We start from the raw sequence: 21978 nt of genomic DNA, 5'->3' as shown, positions 1-21978 counted from the left end.
AAATGAGAAAAGAATTATACCGGCGAAACCAAGTCCAAAGCAACACGACGCAATTTTAACTCCATTCAAATAATGCCGCTGAATTATTCGGACCTTCGTGTAATTTGCAACTTGAAGTGTCTGTCTGCTTATAACGTTGCTCTAACATTAAATGTAATATGGAGCCAGAAATCGCTTTTATATACAAAATATATTTTTTAAGAATTATTTAATACATGCATGCAGACATTTACGATTTATATTCATTTTTTGCTTGCTTTAGAATTTTGTTACTTTTGAACTTTGAAACATTTGCCTTTATGTCCTTTCGAAGTTTTTGTTCTTTCATCTTTGAGAATTACTGGTTTATTTATTTTTTATTTTTTTTACAAATCCGTGGATATTCAGCTATTTTATTCAGGCTGCTCCGCGAGTTCTTCCTTCGTAATTTCGTCATTGCCGCGCCGCTAGAAGCGAGTATGATTTGCATAAATTGAAAGGCTGGCTTAGAATGATGAGCGTTGAAAGCGAGAGAGGAAGCGGGAGACGGCAGAGAGGATAATCGGGGGGGGGGGGAGAAGAACGAGGCTCGCTCGCACGAATTGAAATCTCCGGAGATCGGCCTCGCTTTTACTCGGTTGCGTTTCCGCGCTCTGGTCTCATTCATCCGCGCGCGTCACCATCCGCGTTCATCCGCGAAAATTAGCGAAATTATCACTTATCTCGTTCTCCTCGCTGCTTTGAACGTCGAATACTCGCGCGCGAGGATTATAAACCGGCGCGGCGCGATCGTTACGCGTAAATCTAGATGCGTTCTCTCGTTGATAATATTCGTAACGAGAAGAGCCGACAAAATCAATTCTTGCGCGAAACTAAATTTAAAGTATTAAAATAATGATGCACGGAAAAAACGGTTTTGCTGAAGTATAAAAATTTAACTAGATACAGATTTGAAAATAATTTTGTTGCACCATCAAAATAATTATATAGTATATAGATTGCTGAAGTATATGATGATATAATGCTGTAAAAAATTTGGACATTTTAGCAATAATTTTGAGTGTTCTACGTAATTATTTTAATGGTGCAACAAAATTATTTTCAGATCTGCATCTAGCTAAGTTTTTAGATACTTCAGGATCATGTTCCAAAACTCACTCTAGTTAACTAAAATGCTATAGTGTACGTGACGTAAACTATAGATTTTAGTTACCCAGAGTGAGTTTTGGAACATGACCCAGCAAAACCGTTCTTTCCGCGTGGAGAATCGTGAATCGTTGAAGACGAAGCCTAATTGTGATTCATTACGTAAAAGATGTATATAAATATCGAGATTAAAATAATGCCAATATTTCAATGTTTTAGATTTATTTCCTTTACCCTTATTAGATCGAACACGAAACCCCGCTCGCGTACTTTCCCCGGCGCGTCGCCCGTGCCTTAGGATTTGCACAATGACCGGGGAAAAGAGTACACAGGCGCTATTGCAAATAGGCGAATTGCCAATGGCGCGTTACGAAGTCCGACGAGGCCTGAAATCGCATTGTTGCACACGAAAAATCGATTGGCAGGCGCAATTATATATGCCGGCCTCGGCGGCCTCTCATCGTTCCGCCGGCGCCAATAAAGAAAACTCGTCGCGCGCGCCGCGCCGCGCCCCGCGCCTTATTCCTTCGGTCCCGCGCGCGAAATATCGTAATCACCGGCCGACCGGTTAATGGCGTTTACGTAAGTGCGTCCGTCGGCGATGTAAACACCGGCTTCTCACGCAAACATGCGGATTCGCTCGACGAGGCACGGGCGAACCGGGCGTCGATAATAGCCGGGGAAAGCGGGAGAGAGAAGTGCAACGTCCGTCCTCGCTATAATAAAAGCCGTTAAAAAAGTTCAGTGAACTGATAACAGGTCCTTCCAAATATTCGCTACTAAATTTCCAATTTCCAATAGATAATTTATAATAATATTACTCCGCTTTTTAAAAATGCATAAATGCGCCGATTAAAAAATTCAAGTTTTCCTCAGGTTTCGAAAATCTAAAATTAAAAATCAAAACGTTCTCGTAAATTTCTCTTCTAAACGCAAAACATGCAATGAATATTGGTGTAACATATTGACATATAATAATAATAATAATAATAATAATAATAATGAATTTTCCGGCCAACGGAGGATATCTGCTGATTATAAACTCGCGCTCGCGCTAATTCGGCCGTTTTGTAGCGCTTGGCCTTTATAGCCGCGATATCGTCCCAGACATGAGCGTCATTTAACCGCTGAAGACACACGGCCGGTGCATATAGGTGATCGTCGAGATTGTATAAGTCGTAGAGTATGCGCGATGTAAATCGCGGTGACCGTGGCCTGCCCGCGGGATCGATTAGCTCTGGCCTTAAAAAAAACAATGCTAAACATTTCGCTTAAGAATATAACGCGATCCAGTACGCGCTGATCGATTTCTTTCCCCGGCGAACGGAAAGTTGTAAAGAGACATAAGAAACGCGCGAGCGGATCGAACGAGCGAGGAAATTACCAAGTCCACTCGCGTGATCGCCATTATTCCTCGGGGATGATCCGACCCCTGGAAAAGACGGCAACAAAAGGAAGATATTCGTCCGCGGGCCGAAATGTAGAAGTCGTGTTTGGATATGATTCCCCAAAGGCCCGGAGGGCATGTTGTAAATAAAGAATGTAAGCGCGTCGGTATACGCAGTTATCGGAACAAACTGTGCAATACATTGCAGAAAATTGCAATTGACTTGATCAATCGAGCCCAGAAAGCTTCTATTTATGCCGGAGTCGATTAAACTGTCAATTTCTGAGTTTCTGTTTATTCATCTTTTTTTTTCGTAAACGCGAACTTAATTAATTAACAACTAATTTTAACCCAGTCAAATATCTGTTATTATTGCTGATAATGAACTGAAAACACAATTTCCTGCATCTATTAAAAAAAAAAAAAAACGACATTATTTTCAATCTCGGAATTTATTTAGGATTGCGTTGATTGATGCAAAGAAGAGTCACGAGAATACAGTAAAAAGCAACGTTCAACGATACGTTATTCAGAAATTTACTTGGCTTAGTATGCGCATAATTATTTTTGTTAAAGCTAAAGCTTGCCCATTGGCCTTGTCCTCTGGCTTCTGTCGGGTCAACCATAGCTAGGTTGATCAGGTGGGTCAACGTCGGGTACGACGTCACTATCGCGTGATTTACGGGACCGACATAGGTATTTGTTCCGGTGAACGTTCCCTTCAACATATACTTATCCGACCTTCCTTTGAAGGTGATCGCGGGTAAGGACAGCTCTGACAGCTTCTTTCAAGAGAGGCTCACTGACGCAACGTGGAAGCTTAAGTGGACCAGATGTACCTATTTGAAAAGAGAACAAATGACGTGTGTTAAGAAGCGGCTGGTGATTTTGACAAATCATTCTTGACACAATTTGTGAGACATAAAAATTTCTGCCTTACCAAAAGCGGCATCGATCGTTACGAAGTTCTCTATATAATATAACGGGAGAACAGGATAAATAACTTTTTATCGAAATTCTTCCATTTAATTTTACGTGGACTACATATTAATAGAAAGTTAATTTTCCCGGCTGTGTTGCATTTAATGTCGAGCATTAGAAAGTGACGAAGAAAAAATTGGCCTTAAATTCCTTAGGAAATAATAGTCAGCTGAAAGTATATAATACGCACGATCTGATAACGCGCTTTATAAATATTCTTTGTAATATCAGGAACGTGTGTCTGAAAATTCTCTCGTGTAATATTATTTGATGAGAGAGATGTATTGAGGTAGATGTAATTCTCTTTGATTCATATCCCAAATCTATGCACGTAGAAATATTTATGAAGCTTCTTGTTAATGATAACGAAAACGTTGCAAAGTATACTTTTCGCGTACGTGGAATCAAACAACGCTGTTTTGCTTAATTACTATTTAAACTTAATCATATTTTATTTCATTATATCATACTGCATACATATCATACTTAAATCATACATATATCGCAATTAAATATTACACTTTGTTAAAATATTGTTCAAAAGTATCACTAGATTAAATTTACATTGTAATATTCCCGCGATTATCAATCGCATTCAAGATTCATTATACAAAGGGAATCATGAGAGCTCACTCCTGCGAGAACTCGACGCACAATTTGCAAACGCATTAAAGTACCGCGTGCATTCCGGCAAAGCGCCTAGCCTCTCAGACTCTCAGGTAAGGCGCCGTTACAATTCCGGCTTCGCGATATATCATCAGATTACCGGGGGGCGTCACGGCGAGTTCGGGGTGTTGATTTGCCATTAGTCACTCGTGAACGCCGCGAGTACCGCCGCGCCGGGTCGATTCCCGCATAATTCGCACAAACTCGTCGCGATAGCGAACCTCTTTGTTTGTTCGCTCTCTTCTCCAACACGCGCGCGACGCTGAAAGCACGCGCGGCTAATTAACCGCGCGGTGTACTCCAACTTGACGGCGCGGTAGGAGAAAGCGGCCTCATCGAAATGAATCATTAATTTTAATCTTATATATAGAGACTCGATTTCTGAGCACGCGCGTTGAACAAAGCGTCGTAAATGGAAGGTAGTCGAGGTATATCATAACGTATAGTCATAAAGAAACAAAATGCCGAATAATCGAATATTCGTATCGATTTTTAAATTTAAATCGTTCTTTTTTTGTTCAGCAAGAATTCTTGTTCGTAACCCCGGCAGCTCTTGAAAATATTTTATGAAACATACAGAGATTCCAAATAAAGTCGTGTATGCTCCGCGTGACGTAAAAATGTTTTTTGATCCAGTAGAACTTTTGGCAGTTCGGACAGAGATGAGGAATAATTTACGCGGCGTTCGTCAGGAGCATTATTATAGAAAGTTGCATCAAAAGGCTAGCGAAACTGCTAGCCGGAAGTACTTTAGACTCAGCCGAATGCACATCGAGGATCTGTTTTGAAGGCGGACACTAAGACTCCGAGACTTTTACTGTTATGACGTACCGTCGAGGATCACAGAGGTCACGCCTGGCGAGAGGTTTCCGATTACGTCGTTAAAAAAAAAGCGAGAGACGTCTGACCGCGGGGAAGAGAACCGCAACGACGTTCGAGTTTCGAATTCTTGCAAAATCCACGCAATCTTGCGAAAAAAAAATCGAACGTGTCTCATTGCATCCGATATCTTCTTCCAATAATCACCGCTTTCGTATTTTTTGTTCCGACTTTCAATTTTTTTTTTCTACATCGTACCGTTATGTGCGTTATATGCGTGGAAGTTAATCTACGCCCTTACGTATAATTATGCTGGTGTGTCGGTCGTTTGTGTAAACTGACTAGACGCACGCGGTCTGCGCACGAAATGCGCGCTCTATTTTGTATTAAATAGCGGAAATTATACGTATATATCTTCGTGCGACGGAAAAGAAGATTTTAGAGATAGATTGTTTGACAAGCTTCGCCTCCACTTTTCCCGAACGAAAGATTTGCGGAATGGGCCTGAGAGATTACGTATACGATATCTCATGATTGCACAGTAAAAAAAATTTGTGTTAAATATAACATAAATCACAAGTCCCAAACGGCCCACTCAAATTTTCGTGTTAATTTAACATAATGTAAATATGTCAAATTATGACACAAATATTATGTCCATAATTTAACACAAAATAAAGAAAAGTTTGATGATATGTGAACGAAAATTTTATGTACAACAGATATCTGTATATAAATAAAAAGGATATTTTTTTAACAAAAATACACAAAATTTTTTATTGTGTGAATATAGCGAGATCTTGACAAAGTATAAGCTCCAGCTCGAAATCTATTTCCGTGCTCGTGTTTCGTAATAAAAAATGGAATATTTAACGGGTAAGTCGTGTATATTATCGTCGATATTAACGGAATCAGGTAACAAAGTTAAATCGAATCTCGCGTGATACTAATATACTACGTCCCGAATGAGACCGGCGCGCGGCGGTCCGTGGAAATGCAACGTCGCGTTACGACTCCACTCCACGTTGGAGGACGTAAACGGCCGTGGGAAAGAAGAATCGATGTCGACGCTATTTTCAAACGTGTCGTAAATCAATCGTAAACGAGACAAATCGCGAAAAGACTAAATAGCTGAGGTTCGCGTGACGTCGTCATTGAGAACCGAGATTTCATATAATCCGCGGCTCATGCCGGCCATGGAAATTAATTCTCCCATTTATTTCTTTCTAAACCGGGTAGTAATGCCGTATATGCATATGCATGCATTTAGATATCACGTATCCAATTCTCGTTACAAAACGCAATCCTTCTCCGATGCGGCTCCGGTAACGTGTGTCTCAACTTCTCCTATTAATATGTATATTTCGTATTATACATCATTAGTATATAATTAATAGAACGCAATATTGTTTCGTATTATTGTAACATTATTTTCCTTCATTACGTCATCATTGTATGGAATATTTTAAGCCCAGAAGATTAGGACGCTTTATCTGCAAATTGGACACAATTCGGAGCCAATTTCCCATCGGCAAATATGTCGTTTCCCTCGAAATTGACATTTATATCAATAACAGCATTTTCTATTATTACATTCCTTGCTTATTTGGATCTTTCTGTTTTAAATAGTGAATTTTGACGACGTAAGAATGTGTGCGCAACGGAACAGATCCCGTTTTGCTCCGATCTCAAATTCCCCAGACTGTTAAATTCCTCGTCTATTACGTCCACGGTCCGTCGCGTGACCGTTGCGTGCCCACGAATGAAGTCTCCCGCGTAATTCCAGAGGCCATGGTACTTTCTGTGCGAGAGGTCGAGGGCTGCTCGATGAGGGGCGCGCGGGCGCGCTTGCTCTCGCGCGAGGGTGAGAGGAGGATCGCGGAGGGATCGATGCGCGGTTTGCCGAGATACCGCGTACCCTCAGACGACCCCTTGGGCCCGTTCCCTCTCTTCTTCTTTTCTCTCTCTGTCTCTCTCTCTCTCTCATCCCTTGTTCCTTCCGTCTCTATATAGCGAGCCCACTTTTCGGAGGCACGTCGCGCCCCCCTCCGCACCCCTCCGCCGGCTCTCACTTCGAGCCGCATCGCCGATGCCGCGCGTCGTCCGGAGGGACGAGGCGAGAGAGACGGGGGGTAGTTTTATTGATCGCACATAACCACGCCTTTCACCCTCGCACGCCACGCCCACGTTCCCGACGTCCGGCGTTTCTCTCTTCCACCCGGAAGCTCGTGCGGTGCACCCTGGATGCATCGCTCCCCCCCCCGCGCGCCCACTTACCTCGCCGCGCCGCACCGCACCGCACCCTCCCTCCGCCCGACGCAGTTATGAAATTCACCCGGTGGCGTAATTCAGGCGCGTCACTACATTGACGACCGTTACGGATCTGATACACGCTCGCTCGCAAGATCGACGCTTGACCCCCGTGACATCAATACTTTTGACTCGTTTCGTCGTTATTCGCTATTGTAAAATTCTCAAGAGGCAGTACGGTTTTAAAACGTTTGAAAGCAAAATGCGCGATGATCGGAAGTTATAATGGAGGACCAAGATACAAAGTATAATATTTGCCGGATGATATTTTACAAGCATTGTGAATAGAATATATAATTATAATTAATATATACCGCCGATTCTCTATAACGACAATCAACGTCGCGTGTGTAGACGGATAGAATTAATTATTTAAATTGAAAGGATCGGTGATGTCCGGAAGTAACAATATGATGGATGAACCGTGTATTGGCTAATGCGCGCTATATATGAATAATCAATAACTCAATGGCTTTCTTTTCTATCCAATATCCATGTAGCATTCACGCAGCAACGATCGATTAAACTTTCTTCCGTCATTTTCTTTGTCCAATTTATTTTATAGTGCCGATCTCGTTAATTTCTATAACATTCTTCATTGTTAGAGCTTTTCTTCTCTTTCCTCTTTCTCAGTGCGAAGTCGATTGATGGAATGGTGACTATTATTGTCCTTCTTTGTTTACTGAAGTAACAGATAAGAAACTCACAAGGGGACAAACAACTCTTAAACCTTTGAATTTTACTAAATTTTTAATATGTATAACAGTACGCTTTATTCACTGATACAAAGCACAGTACTCTGTCTAATGCGCAATAGTTCATGAAATATTAATGTTTAAAATGTTTTTTTTTTTCGATATCAATGACAAATAAATCATATGCTTATGTGCAAAGAAGTTGTGTGTTGTATTCATAAAATGCACTTGGTGCAAATTAGTAAATTTAAATGTTTCTGTGATATAGATATTATCCAAAAACGTGTACACATTATGACCATAATAATAATGCTATTATAAAATAATAGTAATGCTATTATAAAATTCCATTTTTCCTATTTATATAATACATAATTATAGCACATAAATAAACTTTATTTTGCAGAATTTTAAAACAATTACGCATACGAAAATTTTTTAACGTTAATATTTCATAAAATATTGTTTAGACTGAGTTACTGTACCTTGTATTAGTGAATGGGGTGTATTACAAGTCGTATTAAAAAATTACCAAAATTCAAGGCATCAAGGGTTAATTGTTCCCTAATTAGTCCTGATAAGACAAAATTCCACAGGGATCGCGAGGCGATTCTCCACGTCGCGTCGCGGAACGGAGCTGGCGATCGCCACAGCACGCTTCCTGCCGGTTTCCACGTCAGCGCCAGCGGATACACATTGGATAACGCGCGCGCGGGGCTATATATGAAAAGTCGCGTGCTATTTATACAGCGTAGTGAAACTTCAAACGTTGTCGAAGTTACGCCACACGTATATAAGTCGCCGTCCGAAGGAATCGGTTACACGCGTCACCCTTTTGTAAATTGATGCCGGCCGCGTCTATTTTTGCCGGCGTCGTGCCATTTTTCCACACAAGGTGTCATCCGCGCGACCGAATCTCATCCCTTCGATCCCAACTCTTTTCTCAATCGTCCATTAAATCACACGTTTCGCTTTCCTCCTTTTACCGAACGCAATTTGCCAGAACTTCCCAATGTCTATTTCCTGACACAATTTCTGTTTCTCACGAAATATATCAAGTTTCTTTTTTCTTCATTATAGTCGTCACCGTTCTCTCGGCTTATTCGAATCGACTTTAGTTGAAAAAGATAAAACGTGCTTGGAATATTCCGCGCGATATATGTGGGAACATTATAATAATAAAGCACCGACCAGAACTCGGTATCGTCCGTTCGATCTCGTGCCGCGAGATGTACGACAGGAAAGCGTCTATTAATGGCACTTGTCCGATGACGATAAGATAATTTCGACGGCCGTTCCATTAGTCACAGGTGCAAATGATTCCTCGCGCACAGCCTCCGGCGCGTATATATATATATATATATACGCTTTTTGCCCCGTGTCACGTGGAATATTCTCCGTCAACGTCAAAGCCGCGTATCGCACGCGCTATCGGAGTATTCCAAGTCGAATTATTCTCAAAGCGTTCGGTAAGTGCGCGGCACTCCGCGAGAATACCGGTCTCTATCGAGGCAGAAATCGATCGGCGATCATAACTTATGCAATGCGCGCGCCCGTGATCTTCCATCGGTCGCTTGTCCCGGAGAGTATTATAGGTCGTCGATATTAATACCCCAACAAGTCGTTTCTGCGGCGTATACCACGCTAATTGCGGCCCGATACGAATTCGTGAATGTACTTAAATAACTCACGAGGGTCGGGGTAATCATCCGATTGATATTGGCCAGCTTGAATCGACGATCAGCGCGTCATGCGCACGTGGATACGTAGATCTCATTCCTTTCTACGATATCACTCTCGTAAAAAAGGTTTTGCTACTGTGACGTCAACAAATCTATATGAAATTCAAATAACTTAATTTATTTTAATTTCATTGTCAATTTTCATAATCGCAATTCGGTATCGATATGTTTAAGCATCAATGAAACATTCTGAGGACTCCTAATCGTTTCTCCTCGAGTCAAGGATATACGGAGGCATTATTTCATTTGCGGGTCGTTGTGTCGAAGAGGCCACTGAATCGAGTTTTCCAATCGTCACTATCTCTCTCATCGGGCCTCTTTGTTTGCGATCAATTATCGTGTGCTTTCACTGATCGATCTTCGCGAATCGACGTCCTCGTCGGAGAAAGTTACGCCAAAGTCTTAGAATTGGTAAATAGTCGTCTCCTGCGTGCCGAGGCTTCTCCTAATATGAACAAATATACAAGCGAATACAAAAAATTATTTGTTATACTATGTTGTTTACCTGTGTGATCCGAAAGAATTAATAAAAAAGAAATACACTAACAATATATTTTATTATATTTTTTCTTTTTACATATTTGTATATGTACGTACATCTAATGTAAGTTATAAAAAATTAAAAAATCCATCATCATTATCTATACTAATATAAATTATATATTAATTAAATTACATATAATTATAATAAATTATAAATTATATTAATATAAAAGATATTGCCCTAACACAGCAATAATATCCTGTCTCTATATCTATAGAATATAATAAGGATGTGTACTTAATATATACTGAGAACATCCTTATAATATTTTATACTTTACGATATCCTCTGAACATTCTCAGAATATACATTTGTTGTTAAGGTAAAATTCTGAAATAAAAAATTTAAGGAATATACACGTATCTAGATACGTCTTAAATTAGCTGTCGCGACAATCTCGATATCAAGGGCTTAGCTGCAAATAGCGTCGACGAAGAGAAGCCGAAGACGCCTTCTCTCAGGTAACACCGACTAGAGTCAGGTTCCCGACGTAATACCACGGCAAATCCGCGTGATCCTTCTAGTTTACGGTGAGATTCGGGGGACATAAATGAAATCTCGCGAAACTCGTATCCGCCGACGGTGCGACGGCACTTCGTCGCGAGGTCGCGCGCAACAATGCAAACTTAACGTTCAATCTGCTCCGTGCATGTCGATGAAACTATCTTTTCCCCGTGCCGTTGCGTGGGAGCGCCTTTTAAGGTTTGACACGTAGGTGCGAATGTCGCGCTCAAACAATCACTCGAAAGCTGTTGGCCGATTTTATTGCCGTATACTAGGCCTTGACTAGCCCCTATCTCCTGTGATCAACCGTACATATGTACGTATTATTACACACGCTGTGATTGTAATAAACCGATAGAATGAAACCGATGTGCGTGAAAATTTATTATTAGAGGTATCAAACAAGCAAGAATATCGGTTCCACTGCATTTGTCTTTGATGTACCCAAAAGATATCTAAAATTATTGAAATATGAAAAATCAACAAGTAACAAGTAACAACGTGGTTGAGGGTACATAAGTTAATATTATATCGATCTTTAATAGCTAATTGGATACATAATTATACATCGCATCGATAAGGATGATTCAAAGCAGAGTTAAAAAGCCCGATGTATAATTATGTATCCAAATTATTACAGGTCGATACAACGTCAACTTACGCACTGTTATATAACCGCGTTGTATTCTCAAAGGCCCTTTTTACTTGTTACTCGTTAATTCATTATCGAGAGTCCCTCTAATTATTTATCCATTTATCGAAAAAGTAATAACATTGTAAGACTGATGAGAACATAAAAAGAAGATTATTATTAATCTTAGCGAATAAGCCTCTTTTTCCTTTGTGTTTTAATTTAATTAATTTGAATATGTAGTAAGTAAAGAACAGTAATACCATGCTTTTTTATTTCTTTCAAAAATATTTATAATTATATTACTATCGTAAACATAATAATAATTATATGTAGTTATATATTTATTTAATATATACAATAATATATATATATATATATATATTTTTTTTTTTTATTTATTTATTTATTTATATTTTGATAATATAACATAATTATATGTATTGAATAAATACATTATTATCGTATTAGGTTTATATGAGTTTATATGAGAATAAATAAAAAGTATATATAAATTGTATTATTATTCACTAATATATAGCTCTTCTTTTATAAATATACCAATCTCACTTGTATTTATAGAACTGTTAGAATTGGCTGCGTCATTCATGTCCGCGTAAAAAGCGACGATATGATCCCAAGAGGCAGAGGTCGGTTCCCCTTTCAGCCGATGCTATCCGTCTCGTTAACCGCGCGCTTCCTGATGCGCCGGTGCCGGTGCCTTTGGCATTAGCCCTACGCGAACGCGCTCTTGTATATCTACAGCAAAGGAAAGTAACTAACGTTTGCCCCCCCCTCGTTCCTGATGCCTAAGTGAAAGCACAGGCCCGTTTATTTGCTACGTTTTATAGTTGCCCGTGCACGTTACAGCCTTGGACGTTTTCACGCGCGACAACGTTAGGTCTGTGCGCGCCGCGCCGGCACGCGCACGAATTGGATGTGCAGATGTTCCGCGAAATTTCAAATTTCAAATTATTTACTACCACGCGGAAGCGTGCGTCTCGTGCGAATATTATTACATATAAATCGTCATAACGTCGCGAACCGATAGTTTCTATTCTCTCCTTTACGCGAGAAATAATAAAGCGCTTGTTATAACATAATATGGATTCTTTTAAAATCTCTCCTCAAAACAGATTGATTGAGATTCATCAAAAATTGATGAACCTATTATCCCAATAAAAATAAAAAGTCTTATAAATGCAGCGTAAAAAAAATTACACAATAACTAAGAATGTATGTATTAAAAAAAGAGAGATATTGATTAACAAATTAAATTGTTTTCTTTAAGGGATTTGCCGGATCACCCTGTAGCTCGCTCGGCAATTCAATCGTAATCAACGAATCAGCTGTGAGAGAGGCATTGTGCACGTGCGAGTTCACGCTCGGGGAACGTGACAGCAAGGTGCACCAGTTCAAGGAGATGCAACGTCGACGACGCGACGTTCGAGGGAAATTTCCTTTCTCCCGCGCGTTCTCGCGTGTATACGGAAACGGAGAACTGCATATCAACGCCGATTCTCCACGACGTGAGGCTCGTAAAAATAGTAACGACGGTGTGCCGAGCTGCCGAGGAGCCGAGCGTAACCGCGACTCGACCTTTCGCATGTAAGACGCGCGGCTATTTTCTATTCCATTGTATCGTCGAAATATTAATATCGCGACACTTAATGAGTATTTTATCGCGCGCGTGCATATTTCAGTAGCTATCACATTATAATCGCAAATACCGGGCGCTTTATTTTTCGCGACACAGAAGAGTCTTATTCAATTATGCAAACTTTGTAAATATTTTTTATATAATATAAATGCCAAGCAGGTTGACGTCGCTGTAATATTTTGCGAGATGAGATATTACGTATGCATGTAAAATGTGTAATATAAAAAATATTTTTATTTTTATCATTACTACGAATAATTGAAACTAAGCGAATAAGCTCGTTGCAGTTATCGCGGAATCTGCTAGGACACATCGCATTTAACTTTTTTATTATAATTGTTATATTAAATCACTAATATCTCTCTCTCTCTCTCTTCCTTTCTCTACATTAAACAATTAAAATTTTTGAATATTCATATATATATCTATATATATAACGATTTAAAATTATTATTATTATTTAAAATTATTAATAATCTTTCACAATATCTTCACTTGCCTTGAGAATAAAGCAAAGACTCAAAGAAGTCTTCAGTTGATCGGTGATGAAAGAGGCTGAAAATCGATCGTTACTTTCTTACAGTAACAAATTAACAATTCCATTTAATTTTAACGCACGGCTATCACATTTCCTTTGCTCGCGACCTTTGCGCGGGATTATCAATCATATCTACGACTTTCGGCGAGAACGACAAACGCGTGCCGACAATCTCACCGAGCGATTACGGAACCCGCGTGAATGCGCGACGGACGTGGTAACCGTGAAATCTCAAGCGGACGACCGTAATTATGACTTTCCTCTCGACGCGGGAATATCGCAATGTCACTGGCGACAATCTCCGCTTGCGAATCCACGTGCGTGGCCGTGCGTCGTACGCGCGACGCGACGTGCGTATAGGTATATCTTTTATTCGACTGTACCTACATACAGGATTTACCTTACGTCAAACGAGAAATGTTGAAATGTTGAAGCTGATATTTCTTGAATATCCATATTTGGTATCGAGACTAATTGCTAGAAGATAAATATATAGATAAATATTAATAAACGCCAATAAATTAAGTAGCAATTTTGATTTTTAAGATTTATATCTGTAAGGAGTTGTGGAAATAAAATTTTCATTATTTAAAATAACAATATTATATTGCTAAGAATTTACAGGATCGATATTATTTTTTCTAGTGTACATTTTTATCGGATATTAATATAATATCTACCTTAATAATATTAACAGTTTTATGATCAAAATTAGGTATATATTTTGGGCTTGCACTTTTCTAAATGACAAAATATGAAGATAAAGAAAATCGTCGATATTATTAATATATAATAAGCTTGATAATACACTTTATTTTAGTTCAGCTTTAGAGAGAGTTACAGTTAACTTCTTTTTAATAAAGCAAAATGCGAAAAGCATTTTGTAACGTTGTACTGAGAGTTCAATTATTCCAAAGATAGACAACACGGAATGACGTATATAGATAATTACTGAATAGAGATAACTGACTGTAACATGGAGAACTTGCAGCTATATGACACTCCATGCCAACGCAGAGCTTACGCTGCTGGAGCACTTCTAAAGTGCTTACCCACTTGGTCGTCACGGGTGCCTATATTTCGCTCGCGATCGATGCTTCGGATCGATACCGCCACGTGTTGCAAATGGACATTTAATTATGATACCGGTCGTCCGTCGATGACACCGTCCTAGGTCGTTCCGCTGTGCCGCAACCCTCCATGTAGATCAACCACGTTGTACGAGAACGGAGCGAGACGAGAGAGGAAGGTCGACGTACATCGAGTTATTTCGAGCCGCTTCGCTCATCCACCTGAATAAATCATGGCATTCGCGCTCCGAGGGTCCCAGCAACGGGGCTATTATGATGGGGGGAGGGGGGGAGGGCCGACCTTTCGGATTAATTGCCCGCGATGGGGCCTTCTCGACTCGCGACGTCGCGATATTGTGAAATGAGATTTCGCCTCGAAATCGAGGCTCGGAGATTGACGAGAGATTTGTCTTCGAATATTTGACGAGACGCGATTCACAATTCCATTGCATACATACGAAGACTAAACTGCAAAAATACTCTCAAACACAGCGATATAAAGTATTTAAATATGAGAATATTATTTTCTAAGTAAATGTAAAATAATTTTTAAACACGTACTTGCGTGTGTATTTATATTTAATTTAATAAATTAGTATATTAAGTTATATATTAACCAACTGTATGTCAATAAAATATATTAATATATTAATTTAAGTAATTAATTAATGCCATTTTTATTTTGATTCGATATCCGTCATTATAGACGAAGTCTCTTCCATTCCTCGATTATTAGCTTTATCCTTGAACTATTGGATTCTTGCATGTTCGGACAAATAAAGTATGTACGAGGTCTGCGAAGTAAAAGGCGGCCTTGATAAATTTCGAACAGAACGATCGGGTGTCGAGTTTTTACAGATTACGCGCTCGATGCACTCGCGCAAAAAGGATCTTCCATCTCTCGCTGTAAATAAACGCGTTCATGACGCGACGTTTAAAAAATTACATGTTACAACACTTCTAGTGTGTTTAAGAGACACGAATGGTTGACGATAACCGAAGGTCTTGGATGAATAATCGCCATTTGTCACTCGCTTTATCCGCCTCTACGATACTATGCATACAAAATTATGATTTATCGCGTCGATATTCGCATGGAAAATATCTCTCTTCCCCTAAAGTTTAAATTCACTTTTTTGACTAACTCGCTTCAACTTTTTCCTACCAACTCCGCGCGATCTTGGAGCGTAATACATCTTACGGGAAACGTGAAGTTTCACAAAGCACGACGACGTTGTTCAACATTTTTATAACTCTGCCAAGATAATTGAACGGTAATTACGGCGACTCGAATCGCGGAAGATGCTTTTTTCCTCTAAATGTTGCTTTCTTTGCTACACACATACACACACACACACACACACACACACACAAATCCCGCAGGAGTAATAAAAATATTACGCCACTGCGGGAAATATTTCGCGTCTAATTACGCGTTACGGTAATACATTATTATTACACGCGTATATTAATTATTGCACGCACATTACTCGCCGAAAGAATCCCTCATTGAAGGATTCATTATGCAGAAACGGATGCGAAGCGGATCCGTGCGTTCAATTATGTCGCAATCTTCCGATATGCCAATGATTTTTGCATCGCTATATGCCGCGGCGTGAAAGAAAACGACTTTGTCACACTGAGGAGGATCCTATCCCCGAAGACGAAGAAGATGAATACGCGTTCGTATTCACAGTTGTTGATGAAGCTGATGATTCTGTGCAATTCCAGCCCCGAGGGGGAATTGCTCCTATAGCCGCGAGAGAGGATCGCGTCACGACGCTCGATTCTTTCCACTTTTCCGATTCGGGTCAAGCGGAATCGGCCGCCAATCGATATGTACCATCTGGCTGAAGCGATGATGACGACGGTACATGGTATATATGGGGCTGTGAATGAGCGGCACTATAAATCATAAGGCAGGTAAATAAGAATGACGATCTCGCACCACGTATGTATACCCACCGGCGATCAGAATACAACGAACTTCCATGAAAGAGTCAATTAAATTCTCGGATTAGCCTGCATTCTATCTTTATTCTCCGAATTGGGAACATCGAGTGTCCACACAATGGAAACGTATATTACGCACGATATCTATTGGATGTATCGGTGGCGATGAAATATGTCTTTCTGTGTCTGTGCTTTTGTCGGCATGCGATACTAACGTTCGCTGAAATTTACCGTAAACAAAGGAAGAAACCTAAAAGAATGTGTTACGCGCTGGTCACTACAACCCTCGGTTGTCACACGGGGTCAAAGTGATTCCAACCAATTTTCATAGGTGGATCGCAAAAAAAATCTAGAATTAAGTTTAAACATTGTAGATTGTATTCTCATTGTATAAGAAATTTACTTTTTGAGTGGCGTTGTGTTAAAAAAAATCCTTAAAATAATGTTTAAAGAAGAGGTGTGACAACCGAGGATTAACGACCAACACGACCAGTTATTCTCAATTTCAAAAACGCGTCACTTCTTCGATCTGTATTAGAAAACGTCGGAAAGCGTAAAGCTGTCGGCTAAAGATCTCAAATAACGAATCTCATAATTCGTGTCTCGTTCTTTCTTCTTCTTCACCTCGCAACAACTTTAACTTTCTTTTTTCTCCGGCCATTAAGAATGTTTTGATAATAAAAAAAAAAAAATTCAAATGGGATCGAAGGCGGGCCTGTTCATAGAAAGAAGGTATTTGCGCGTACAAGCACTTTACATCACCCCATGCTCATTACGTATCGCATTCACGTCGCGCGCCGGTCTGTTGATTTCGATAGCATCGAGACCCGAGCCGGAAAATAGCTATACGCACATAAATAGATTAATCGAGCGCGGTTTCGTCGTTCTTGCCCCCCGTCCCCTCCCCCCCATCCCGAGAGTGTCATAACCGATTCGCGCGCGCCGCGGTTACGAAACGGCCGAGTGATCGCCACCCGCGAGTGACGATCCGGGACGGAGCCGAGAAAATCGCTCGGCTCCGCGCGAGCGCGTCGCACCGTTCGCCGACGTAATAATGATGATCCCTTTAATCAATTAGCTCGACGGCGAAACCGTGAGGCAACCATTGCACCCGACGCGAGGGGGGCCGCGCGCACGAAGACGACGCGCCGCGCCGCGCCGGCCCCGGCCGCAGAAAATGCCGCGGCTCGTTCCCCCGACCACGGCGACCACGGATATTAATTATCTGGGGCACAGAGATGCGCTCGCGTACAATGCGCGACCGGTTGGGGCGCGGGGGGACGGCCGGTGCCATGCCGCTGGCGAATGCAGCGTGACTTTCGCTTTTCCTGCTGTATATTCATCTGTCTACCCGCTTTGCTGCTGCTGCTGCTGCTGCTGCGGCGGTTGCTGCGCGCTCGCCGTTCCGCCACATGCCTAAACGCTTGGAAAAACTACGCAGCGCGGCTTTCTTCTCGGGCCGAGAAGAACGAGAGTCTCTCGCGCTTGCAAAATGCTTGTGCTAACAAGGATGGCGACCTGGCGACTACGACTGCGACTGCGCCTCTTCGATCATCACCGAAAGATGCGTCACGACTCTCGCTGCGTTTTTCCATATATACTTTTGTGAATAGCAAGAAATCGCGCGCGGTCTCTGCCTGACCCATTTTTCCTGGGCAATTAATCTCTGCGTTGACGTTAAATCGAGATTAGTCAAATTCAAGTCACTCTGTTGAACTGGATTCTTCGTACCGTATAACGCGGCCTCGCGGATATCCGTGTATTTAATAATTACGTAACAACGAGATATATATATCTCTCGCGCGGGTCATCCAAGAGTCGAGGACGCCGAATTTTGCGAGAGAAGAGAGACATCGGAATTTGACGAAGGTCCAACGGGCTGCGAGGATTAATCGAACGTCAACGCAACGTACCGGTTCTCTAATTTACGAACGCCATAATTGCGGCGTGGGTAAACGCGAAAAAAATCCATTCGTGGAACCTCATTGAATAGCCGTTCTATAATCTCGTGCGCGGCCATACAGAAACCACTCGCCGCGCCGAGCGGGCCGAGCCCGAACGCAAATTGCAGGCCGCATCCGATAAGAGCGCGTCTCTGGTGCGCGGTCGTCGATCGTGAGATACGATCCAGCGTCTCATGGAGGATCCTCGAGGTGCAATTGATCCCGACGGGCTACAATTAACCGCGGATTTGTCACTCAATGAAGATGAATTTTAATCTCGGTTTAACTTACTCTTTTTATCCTTTTCTAATTTTTAGAACTAGAAAAAAAAGGATAAAAATGAGTGAGCTAAACCGAGATTAAAATTAATCTACATTGATAGCAATTGATAATAATGTTGAATTTAGAATAAACAACATTATTTTCGAATTTAAAAGAAAAAAGAAAATAAATACATGTATACTCTCTTCTCTTTGTGTCAAAACGTTGGTTTATTTAGAATAACAAGAAAAAGATTTATAAAAAATTCTACGGTTTACCTTTACCATAAGATCAGCGCGACTTTTACAAGATAGTTTTCCCGCGATATTAGTTTCTAATATTTATGTCTAGTTTTCACTTATCGCCGTGACAAACGAATTGTTATTTCGGAGACGCGAGGTATCTTCAATTACGTAACAAGAGATCCAAGCGTTGTTGTGAGAAAGGAAAATGTCGAGAATTAACGGCGCGCGCGTGAAGGTAAATTAGTAAGTTTTTCCTGTCATAAATCAGACTAATAACGACTTAAGCGAGACTTTCGCGAAAGGATCAGTCCGCGTTGTAAAATTAAATTCCGCGCGCGTGTGCGACGCGTCATCAGGAATGTGAGATGTATCCAGTCGCAATCGAATTGGTATCGATAGTCCAAATGTCAAAGTAATCGTAAAGCGTCCGGAAGCTGAAAAAAGAGGCAAAAAATGCACTTCCTCATTATTGCATACTTTATTGCCATCGACGCGATATATTCATTAAATCAATTAAATATAGCAAGAAAAATTTTTCCCCCATGGCACAAGACCAATTGATTATTATGTTAAAATAACAAGATAGAAACAAATTTTTTTCCATAAAAATGCTTAAAAATAAATCTTATAACTATATTTTATTATTAAACAATAAAAAACAGTAAAGAAACAATTATCTAAAATATTCTGAATAAATAAATAAAAAAATATTTAAACATTCCTCTCATAAAAAAAACCTCTTTTATTTTGGATCACTTTTATACAAAGTCTATAGGCATTCTGTCAATAAGTTTTTATATTGTTCCGCTATCTATACAGCCTTCCATGCATTACTCCCGCCGCAGGATCTCTCAAAGCGATTTTTACGGAAGTTGGACATTTTTGGAATCAATAAAAATGAATTTTTTCTATTATAGATGGAAAATAATGAATTCCGTATAATGCTTTTCTAAAATAATAAATAATCTATGGATCGCGTTATCAAAATCTAATTAGCAAAACCTTCGTTTTTTAGTTAGAATATATTAACTCATTTTGAAAATTATAGTAAAACACATAAATCCTTGGTCCTAAACTTTCTGACGATATAGTGTATATATAACTTTTCAATTAATATTTCCTATCGTATGATTACTGATGGGTTGCTTGAAGTTTATTATAATATCGATTCGCCATTGCATAGCTTGATAATATACATATACATGCAAATATTAATCCATCTACGATAATTATAAACATATTTCTTATATTCAGACCGGAATTTTACTGCATATCATCCACAAAATAAAAACAAAAGTCGACCATTGTCGATGAGCAGATTTATGCGTTACAAAAACTGTCTTTTGTAGTTCGACGATCGAAATGACAGAATGCTCGTAAAACTGTCAAGTACAAAGAGAAAGAGAAAGATGCATGCGAAAAGGGTGTTTCCATGCAATTATCGACAATCGAGACGATCCATCGATATATATCGATATCGATATAACACGGTGGATCGCGCGCTTTTTGCAGCGGCCGGCCGTGTCGCAACGATCAATCAATCCGGCAGAACGAGACACTCGAAACCGTGCCGGAGCAATCTGATCCCGTCCGATCCGATTCGTATTACCGCAATGTTGTCATAGTCGCATAGCTGCGCGCATCTCGAGCCGCCGCGCTCGCGTTATTGCTACACGGGGCGATAATAAATCGTCGATTTAGCAAGCGGCGTTCTCTTTCAGCAATCCGTGAGAGAGCGTTCGCGCGTTGTCGTAGGTGTCGGGAGTCGGGACCGTTTCGTGAAGTTCGCGCACGCACGAGAGAACGGTGAGATTCTCCTCTCCGCGCGATTTGTCGTTACGCGCGCGCTAATTGGACCGGCGACTACCACCGCGAGATGATCCACCGGTGAAACGCCAGTCATTATGGTAGCGATTGCCTGTTTACAAGTAACAACTCTTACGAGAATCGATTGCCAGCCGGAATTATAAGCCGATATAATAAGTCCGATATGCCGATCCGCGAACGAGCTATATATAGGCTATGAATTTACGAAACTCTCGGGACGAGAGACAGAGCCAATCTTTCAAGACATCTAATTATTCTAATTGATGACTTTGTAAATAATGTAAATATAGGGTTATCAGAAGTGGAGATACATTAATATATATTAAATATATTTAGCTTTTAAAAACAGCAAGTTTATAACGCGTACTAATTAAAAATGATGTTTCAACGATTTATTAATCGCTGTCTTATCAATCATCAATCTTTCTCCCTCGACGGCGTTCGCGCGAATCTTTTTTTCGTCAACGAGGCGAGCGCTATACACGTTTCCAATAGGATTCTCTTTTCATCATCTTGTTCCGCGTGTGCTATTAAGTTATTATACTTCGGCCGCGTGTCGCAACATTACGCCTGCGGCTAGGAATGAGCAACGAAACGGAACTCAAATTACGAACTCTCGCTATTACAAATTATTGATTATACTATACGTTGCGTCATTCGCGTTTAGGGGCATCAACGAGCGGCGCGGCACCCGCTTACGCGAGCCGTAAAATCGTGCGCGCGTTTCGTTCGCGGATGGAAAAACCTGAGGGGGGAAGACTTGGACGTAAGATAATCGCGTGCGAACAAGTCGGGATAATGCGCCGCGCTCCGAGATACAGCCGGCTATGAAAAGCGCATCTTGTGCGTAGTAACGGGCACAAGATAGCTTCAGCTTCAGACGTAAAAAAATAAATACCGGACTCCTTCATATCTCCGCGGTTCTCTTTCATACTTTTCTTCAGTGAACTTTCGTTCTTTTTCTTTTTCACGTTCAATCGATCATTCCTTTACAGTTAACGGCCTTTCTCATGTGCTAAATACGTGCTACTTGAATAACGTTCCGCAAAAATTTTTCTTTCAGTGCTATAAATTGAG

General features: G+C 40.6%; 1 long non-coding RNA gene across 3 annotated transcripts in view; it reads left to right on the top strand.

The window, feature by feature from the left end:
- LOC143897453 (uncharacterized) overlaps positions 1 to 17515 on the top strand; it is a 29432-nt gene extending 11917 nt beyond the window's left edge. For all 3 annotated transcript variants that reach the window (XR_013256926.1, XR_013256927.1, XR_013256925.1), the window contains one exon: positions 12696 to 17515. This is a non-coding gene — a long non-coding RNA (uncharacterized LOC143897453). The remainder of the gene's footprint in view (positions 1 to 12695) is intronic.
- The last annotated feature ends 4463 nt before the right edge of the window (positions 17516 to 21978 follow it).

The sequence above is a fragment of the Temnothorax americanus genome, unplaced genomic scaffold, assembly GCF_048541705.1.
Source record: "Temnothorax americanus isolate GAGA-0224 unplaced genomic scaffold, ASM4854170v1 Scaffold20, whole genome shotgun sequence".
Taxonomy (NCBI): Eukaryota; Metazoa; Arthropoda; class Insecta; order Hymenoptera; family Formicidae; genus Temnothorax; species Temnothorax americanus.
This window is presented reverse-complemented; position numbering and strand designations above follow the sequence as displayed.